The 9,299-nt window shown below is 45.5% G+C and overlaps 1 long non-coding RNA gene across 1 annotated transcript; it reads left to right on the top strand.

The window, feature by feature from the left end:
• The first annotated feature begins 2,643 nt into the window (after positions 1–2,643).
• Positions 2,644–7,334, top strand: LOC121144364. The gene is made up of 2 exons (XR_005881718.1): positions 2,644–4,852; positions 5,689–7,334. It is a non-coding gene; the product is annotated as an uncharacterized LOC121144364 (long non-coding RNA).
• The last annotated feature ends 1,965 nt before the right edge of the window (positions 7,335–9,299 follow it).

The raw sequence follows: 9,299 nt of genomic DNA, 5'->3' as shown, positions 1-9,299 counted from the left end.
TAGGAGGCAGAGAGAAAGAGAGCAGAGTGTGAGTGCAACTGGGGTTGGCTTGGGCTTTTAAACCTCCAAGCCCACCGCCAGTGACACACCTGCTCCAACAAGGCCACGCTTCCTACTTCTTCCCAAACAGTTCACCACCCGGAATCCAAGTATTTAAACACGAAGGCCTTTGGGCCATTCTCATACAAACCACCACATGCCAAGGACATTTGGACATTTCTATATTTTGGCAGTTATGAGTAAGTCTCCTAGAAACATTCATGCACAAGGTTTTATGTGAAACAATAGTTTCATTCCTCTGGGATAATTCCCAAGGTCTCAGGTTCGGGGGCAGTGGTCGGTAGATGCTAAGCACCCAGTGTTTCCAGAGTGGTGTCCACGGTACGCCCATGTCACCTGAGTGTGAGACCTGCTTGCTCCTGGTCTGAGCAGCCTTGTGTCCTGACTCATCCCGTTAGGTTTTAACACTGGTCTCAGTTTCCACCTCCCAAGTGACCAGTGGTGTCGAATCTTTCCTCCTGGCTGTCTGCCACCTGCTTGTCTGTCCCGGTGAAGAATCAACTGATGGCTGTGGCCAGTTTTCTGGAGACATGGACTTCACGTGTCGCCTAGTCTGGACTTGAACAAATATGAGAGAGAATGTGTAGATTTTGTCTTTCTGAGCTTGGGTCACCTCATTTAATATATTTCCCAAATCCGTCCATTTTTCCGTGAATTTCACTTTTTCAAAATTCTGATTATTTTTAAGAGTTCCTTTTCCCTTGCTCACTCATTTTGCCTTTTTCACTTCAAATCATATATTTATAACAATTATTTTATAAGTTTTTGTCTGGTGATTCTGATATCTTAGTCATGCATGGATCTTATTAATTTGCTGTTTCCTGTTGATTACAGATTTCATTTTCTGTTTATTTTTCCCCTGACTGTTAGGCATTGTTAATGATATGTGGTATGGATCCTGGACTCTGTTGCCTTTGACAGCAGATGGCTAGATTATTATTAGTAGGTACACTTGATCTCACTTGATCGTTGGGGCTTTGGGCTAGGTTTTGTCTTTACAGCTGAAAACTTCTGACAAATGGATTGTTATAAATCTCAGCAAAAACTCTTGCATATTTTCAGACTTACAGTAAATAACAGCCTATGATGTTGATACATTGGAAATAGTGGGGATGCAGGCTTCCATTAATGTAAGTGAGGATTTCTTCAGATTCTAGACCCATTCCAATCATTTTAAATATCAGAATTCCTCCTGGTGGGAGTCCTAAAAACTTTACCTCCTGTGACATGACTCATTTATCACCTCAAGTGATTTCATCATAGTACTTAAATTCTTTGGATTACAGACTTTGAAACTTTTATTAATCCGTTAATTTGTCTGTGGTAGAGGAAGAATACAGGATGTGGCATTCTTGTAGATACCAGAGGACGACGTATAGGAATTCACTCTTTCCATCTTGTGGGTCCCAGGGATCAAACTCGGGTCATCAGGCTTGACGGCAAGTGCCTTAATTTGCTGAGTCCACTCGCTGGCTCAGTGTTACAGTCCTTGTTATACAATAATTGCATTACATTTATACCACAGACAATTAGAAAAGCTCACAAAGAGATTATCTGTGAGGGTGTTTACTGCAGCATTGTTTATAACACAAAGAGAAAAGCAGCCACATGTCTATTTGTGGATAATTGACCTCAACTTCTATATATTCTATATGGTAGAATGTCATACAAATAGCATCTCTGTATTTAGGGGCAGAGGAAAATACATCCATTGTGTACTAACTGAGGAAAGCTTGTTAAACAGAGAATAATCTGTTTCCCACTTTATTTTTTATTTTATTTTATTTTTTGATTTTATGAGACAGGGTTTCTCTGTATTGTTTTGGAGGCTGTCGGTCCAGCCTGGCCTCGAACTCACAGAGATCCACCTGCTTCTGCCTCCCGAGTGCTGGGATTAAAGGCGTGTGCCATCAACGCCTGGCTGTTTCCCACTTAAAAAAAGAAAAAGAAAAAAGAAATAACCTTGAGTGCCTGTATGATCTCCATGTGCTTAACTTATTTTTAGGAGGTGTCAAATGGATAATTTTTCTTTTATGTTTACACCGGGGGTCCCCAAGGCAATCCTTGTTTCTGATGACTTACTGGAGGAAGACTTATACGACCCCGCCCCCAAGATGACCCATTTTAAGTATTACGGCCGAGTACTAGAGGTTAATATCAGCAATAGGGAAACCTAAGGACCCGGTCTAACTGGTCACCACCTGAAGAATCACACACAGACTCTCCCAGCTGGGACGTGTCACGGCACAAGAACGGCCGCCATGCAGGGACACTTTGGAGCGCAGGAACTCTGGGGGCAGGCTGTGGACACAGGGCGCCTGTGTAATGAGCCTCAGCACCTTGCCCCAGAGTGGAGCTTTTAATGAGAGCAGCCCCTGTAGGCACATGGGTTTGAGTGTTTGAGAAGGGTTAGGAAGTATGGCCTTGTTGGAGTGGGTATGGCCTTACTGGAGAACTTTGTCACTGAGTCATTGAGGGTGGACTTTGAGGTTTCAAGAACACCCCAACAGACCCAGTCTCTCTCTCTCTCTCTCTCTCTCTCTCTCTCTCTCTCTCTCTCTCTCTCTCTCTCTCTCTCTCTCTCTCTCTCTCTCTCTCTCTCTCTCTCCAGCCCCATGCCTATCTATCTGCTTCCCATGATCATGGACTCACCGTCTGAAACCGTAAAGCCCTCCGTTACATGCTTCCTTTTACAAGAGTTGCCTTGTTTGTAGTATCTCTTCACAGCAGTGGAACAGTAACTAAGACACCCAGCATTTCAGAGGTCAGAGCAGTGCACTGTGACCCCAAATCTTAGCCTATGGCATTGTTGACCATAAATTTCATTGTTGCCATAAGCTATCTGATGTCAAGGCCTCAGGTATGCAGACACTATAAGCAGGGTACTCCCAAGAGCTGGGCCCTGGACCAGCCTTGGTGAGCAAGCATGGAGGATTTGAACAACCTGTGTCTGGTGAGTTTATTCTTCATCGTGCAATGACTTTTCTCATTTGTAGTGCTTTGGCAATAACCGCATTGCTTTTACCACCGCAACTCACAATTAAACTACTTTCTTTCCTTCTCTCTTTTTTGGGAGTAGGGTTGGGGGCAGGATCTCAAAGTCACTGTCACCAAGAAGGGTCCTGAATTTTTAATCTACCTCTGTCTCCCTGATGTCACCATACACCCAGTTCATACAGTGTTGGGGGTAGAACCAGGGCCATGGTAGACAACTGGGTGCCCTCCCAGCATAATTAAACTATTGGTATTTGTATTCTGCAAAAAGGGTGATGCTTCAAACACATCTGTGTGGTGTCATTTTAGTATTGTCTTATCAAGCTAAATCTCTATGTGTCAACTTTCCGAACTACCAGAGTGACATCTCAATAACTGGTGACATGGTATCCTATGAAGCGTGAATATTGGTAGGCATTCCCAAAGCCTGGCAAATATCCTCATGAATTCACACTACATGATGAGGCCAGGAACAAAACTCTACTTCATTCTCAAGACAGAAATCTCAATCCAGGGTGCTAAAGGACCCGGAAGCCCGGAACAGCACGACAAGAAGGTGCCCGAATGACGTATTTGTCACCCGACCGCTTGAGAGCCAAGTAATTTCAAGCCTCTTGGCTCTGGTGGCTGTGTCCGAATGAAGCATTGGGCGTCGTCTTAGAAGTCTGCCCGGCCTGGAGAAGAAAGGGCGGCTGCTCATTTGTAGGCAGTCCTTGTCCTGGCTCAGCACAAGCTCAGATACCCACTCTCGTCTGCTCTAGCTGCTGCCACCGCGACCTTGTTCTCTGGCCCAGAATGAAAGTCAGAATTGCTTGCCTGCTGCCAAGCCCTCTGTCTAATGCTTAGATGATGCTCATCCAAGCAGCTTCGTTACCGCCCACGTTTTACAGATAAGGACACCGAGCCAGGGCAAGTCTTGGGACAGACCACGGGAGACAAAGCCTCTTCATTTCGATGCTTGATGAAGCATGACCATGGAGGGATGCATTTCCAGTTCTCACAAGCCAGCACTTGAAAGCTGTGCATGATGCCTGGGAGCCATGCATCTCAAGCTCCCAGAAAAGGCATAAATATGTTAACATTTTTGGATAAAATCTCTTCCCTCTGAGCTACACAAAGTAGCAGGCATCACACACACACACACACAAAAAAAAAGAGCAAATTTCTGGGAAATATGCAGCCCACGGTGATGACTCCCTAACATTTGGAGTTTAGATCTGATTATGAGTTATATGTCAAGTGGTAACAAATTCCGAACAAGTAGACTGAAACTAAATAAACAGTTGCTGCGCCTACTCTCCAGCAGTTAATTATAGTAGGGACTCTGCTTCTTGGGAAGTATTGTTATAATCAATTATAATTAGTGATTTGAAACAGGGATACTTTTTAAAAAATGGGTGGTGAAGAGCCTTGCACGAGCTGAACCATTTGTGTTAAAGCTTCCCCTAAGAAACTCAGTATTCTTTGGCAGCCTAAGAACAAAACAAAACAAAAAACCCTCTCAGTCAAAACTGCCAGTCAAGAGCCCTGGACATTATTCAAACAGGCTAGAATGAGCCCTGTAAGTGTTCAGGTGTAGAGAGGCCTCGAGTGCCTGGGAAAATATCCTGCATATTGATGGCTCTCTGCTGATCGCTGCTGCTTTCCAGCTGCATTTCCATCAGGATTTCTCTGCCTTGGAAGATGTGACAATTTAAAAAGTGCTTTAATATCCCGACAATGGGCCCAGGAGCAGCACGAGAGCCACACGAGGACTCCTAAGACAGGGACAGATGCCAGGCTGTCGAGGGTGCTCCAGGTGAGTAAACAACTCTGGTTTCTAACCAAGGCTCGGAGCTCAGCCCTGCGATCTGCGCCAGCACAGAGCCCTGCCTCCCTCCACACACCAACCCTGCCTCCAGGGACACCGCTTCCTTCCTGTGCCTTCTCCTCTTGGGGCTTCCTTCCCTTGCCATCCGAGGCCTGGGCATATGAAAGTGTGCGTGGTTGCCTCCTTGCAAAAGTTTCACCACATCCAGTTATTTCTAAAATGTGTGTGGGGGGGAGGGATGAACAGGCAGTGGCTGACTATTTCTACTTTCCCCTGCCTTCCTGGGCCTCTTCTGTGCCCCGCCCCCTCCAAAGACTGACTTCTATGGATGGCAGCAGCGGAACAGGAGACACTGCTGTCCGCACAGCATCCAGCCTCACCCAGCCACAGCTCCCACAGGAAGCTAACCCTTGCCCCCCTACAGCTTGAAGGGTGTGAACAAGATGGCTCTAAGTCCTCAGGAGGGCCTCCTTGCCCTCTGGGGTCTCTCAGTCCTTAGCTGCCTATCTGTTAACAGTTCCCCCCTTGAGTGCTCCTCCTTGGCCCTTTGGAGCCCAACTGATGCCTGCAGACACATAGGTCCCCTCTGCAGGGTGACTAAGCAAGTGTCACATCCCAGGCATGCAGGAGAGCCATTTGTCACCTGTGCAGCTGAAGGATTTCCCTCATAAATATGTCTTGCGTGGGAGCATCCCTGGGCTTTGGCGAAATGCACTGTAGCTCTTAAGAGACACATCCTGGTTCTTTCTGTCTTTCCTTTGGCCGTGAGAGTGTAAATGGTGCTCGCCGAGCCTTGCTTTTCCTATATTCTTTTCCGTCCTCAGGGCTGCCATTTTACTGTCATGACTGGGTTTGCAACTATGAAGTCACTGGGTTCCAGGTCGCACAGTCCAGGTAAAGGTAGCTCCTGAGAGCTCGTCTTTGTGTGTTTGCATGTATGGGTGTTCGTGTGGAGGCCAGGGTTTCCCCTCAGGAACCATCCAGATTGTTTATATGAGACGAAGTCTCACTGGGACCTGGAGTCTTCCAATTCAGCTCAGCTGGCTGGCCAGCGAGCGTCAAGAATCCTCCTTTCTCCACCTCTCCAGAGCTTGGGTTAAAAGCACACAGTACCAAGCACAGCTTTGTCTTTGGCTACTGGAGTCAAACTCAAGTCCTTGTGTAGGCGGAGTTTTCCTGTGCCGGTAGCCACTCCCAAATAACTTCATGTTAATTGTGAATGCTTGGCCAATAGCTCAGGCTTGTTACCAGCTAACTCTTACGTTTCTGCTATCTTAAAAGTGATGAGGAGGCAGACGAGGTCAGAAGGTGAGGGGAAAACTCAACCCCCATCCCAGCTTTGAGGATGGAGGAAGGAGCCCCGAGCAATAGCCTCTAGAAGCTGAAAATGCAAGGGATGATTTATTTGCAGACCCTCCAGAGAGAGTGCAGCCCTGATGCTTGTTTGGTGTTAGCTCAGTGGGATATGCATGCAACGGAAAAAAAATTATTATTTTTGTTGTTGTTGTTTTGGTTTTTTGAGACAGGGTTTCTCTGTGACTTTAGAGGCTGTCTGGTAGCTCTTGTAGACCAGGCTGGTCTTGAACTCACAGAGATCCACCTGCCTCTGCCTCCCGAGTGCTGGGATTAAAGGCGTACACCACCAATGCCCAGCCAGAAAGTAATTAAGTCTGCCATAGTTAACAAATACTCTGTGAACTAGACTCATGGTGGGTAAGGGGACTCGGCTTCCTTGAGGATCCCATCCAGGACAACAGAGCCTAGACTGTCTGGGGCTCTTAAGACACTCACGGGGTAGAATGAGCCATAAGCTCACTCGTGGGTAGAATACGGCCTAGGCTTCCGCATGTGGGTGAGCGGGTATGCTAAACCAAAAGGACCACTCCCCAGAGCAATTGCTGTGCGTGTGTCTTCTCCCCTTTTCCTAATAGTGGCCACTGCCTGCTATTCTGCTACGTGTTCTTAAGATTCAGCCCTCAGGGTGGTCACGTAGTCTTTATTCTCTGTTACTTACACCTTTGTGCTTATTTCTTCTTTCTTTCGTTTTTGCTCCCTTTGAAGGTGTTTTCAAGCAGATTTACTTTCATTATATTTGAATCGTTTTGCGTATGTGTGCACACACACGTGTGTGTACTCTATATGTGTATGTGTGTGTGTACTCTGTGTGTGTGTGTGTCTGTCTGTGTCTGTGTGTCTGTGTATGTGTCTACTATGTACGTGCAGTGTCCGCAGAGGGCAGAACAGAGCATCAGATCCCTGGGACTGGAGTTTCAGAAGGTGGTGAGTCGCCCTGTGGGTGCTGGAAACAGTACCTGTTTCCTCTGCAAGAGCAGTCAATGCTTCTAAGTGCTGAGCTATCTCTCCAAGCCCCCTAGTTTTACATTTGTTTTTGTTTTTTATTTGTATGAATATGTAAAACTATGTATCCTTCTCTGATGGACTTTTAAAATATATCCCATACCTTCTGAAATATAATGTCATTGTCATTAATTTTCAAAAGTTCTGAAAAGCATTTTTCAAAGATTTATTTTTTACTTTCACTTATGCGTATGTGCGTGGGCTTGCATGGGTTTAGGATCCCCATGTGTGTGAAGGAAAGAGCTGCCCGATGTGGTGCTGGGAAGCGTGCAGTAAGCGCTCTTAACCACTGAGCAATCTCTCCTGCCCCGGAAAAGCATTTTAATAACCTATTTTTTATAGTTTTTTTCCACATGAAGTAAAAAGATAAATTATTTTCCAACTTGTCATTAATTTCTGGCTTTATCCCAGCATTATTAGAGAATGCTTATACTGCTCCCATGTTAGGGAGTGGCCTGTGCTTTGCTGAGATATACTAGTAGGATTTTTTGTGGCCATCCACATGCCCTTGCGGAGACAGTGCATTATCTTTATCAGGACCTAGGGCAGCCTCTTCCGTCAATGTACATACACCTCAATAAGACCTCCCTTGCCTGTTGTTCGTGGGACACGTACACACAATTCCAGCACTGGGGAGTAAGGGGTAGGAGGACTGACGGCCACGTTGAGGTATGAACTGAGGCTGGCCTAGGATACGTGGCAAAACCCCATTTCACATACAACCCTCCAAGACAGATTCAGCCTGCCATTGGGACATATGACTCTTCTATGCCCGTTTTTGTCTTCATTTTTCTAGGATATTATATAAACCTTTCTTCATATTAATCTATTTCTCCTTGTGCCTCCTGTAGCTTTTGTCTTAGAGAGGTGATGGATGGCTATATTACTTGGTACACAGATATTCAAGATAGTTTGTTGTTGTTGTTTTGTTTGCTTTTTGTTTATTTGGTTTTTGAGACAGGTTTTCTTGGTGTAGCCCAGGCTGTCCTGTAATTGCTCTGTAGAGCAGGCTAACCTCAAGCTCAGAGATCCACTTGCCTCTGCCTCCCCGGTGCGGGATTAAAGGCGTGTGCCCCCACTGCCTGGTTTAGAGGCGGTGTTATCTTAGGTCGCACTTTTACCACTCAAGCATGTCCTTTGCCAAGTCAACGGATGTCACTCCTGTCCTTCGTTGTTTGGAATTACTTCACAGTCTCCTTCTGAAAGCCTTGTGTGTCTTTTGTGCAAGACACAGAGCTGGGCCTTGCTTTATGAGGCAGATGGAAAAATTACATCTTTAATTGTTGAATTTCAGTTCTTTGTGCATCTTTTAAAAAAAAGGATTCATTTATTATACAGTGTTCTGCCTGCATATACTTCATGCCAGAAGAGGGCACCAGATCTCATTATAGATGGTTGTGAGCCACCATGTGGTTGCTGGGAATTGAACTAAGGACCTCTGGAAGAGCAGCCAGTGCTCTTAACCGCTGAGCCACCTCTCCAGCCCTGCCTTTGTGTATCTTAATATGACTGCTGTAGTTCATTTCAGCTCCATAATACTTTGTTAAAACCACTATGTGTGTTGAGCTGCATTTTATGGGTTTTCTGAATAGTCTGTTTTGTTTTTCTTTTTATTTAAAATTTTTCTTTTAGCATTAGAGACTTGAATTTTTTTTTCTTTTTGGTTTTTCGACACAGGGTTTCTCTGTATTGTTTTCGAGGCTGTCGGTCCAGCCTGGCCTCGAACTCACAGAGATCCGCCTGCCTCTGCCTCCCGAGTGCTGGGATTAAAGGCGTGCGCCACCACCACCCGGCTGAGACTTGAATTTTTAACTCTCTTGGTTACATTTGTGCTTGTTTTTGATTTCCTGCTTTCTGCTTAATTTTCATCCACAGGTTCCTCTGCTTAGCATTGTCTTCTTCCTGTGTGTATGGTGTGTCATGTGCCCTTCAGACATGTTAGTAACATCAGAGGAATTCGTGTTGTAAGCTGCCTAAAACAAGCTATGGAATAGGACAAGCTGCTCTAAAATAACTGCAAATCGCTGTAGTTATTCTTAATAGTTTCCTTATTGGATCTGAAATCCCTGGTAATCAT

This window comes from Mesocricetus auratus, unplaced genomic scaffold (genome assembly GCF_017639785.1).
Source record: "Mesocricetus auratus isolate SY011 unplaced genomic scaffold, BCM_Maur_2.0 Super-Scaffold_100015, whole genome shotgun sequence".
In the NCBI taxonomy this organism is placed as follows: Eukaryota; Metazoa; Chordata; class Mammalia; order Rodentia; family Cricetidae; genus Mesocricetus; species Mesocricetus auratus.
Note: the sequence above shows the minus strand (reverse complement) of the source record. Positions and strands in the feature narration are given on the sequence as shown.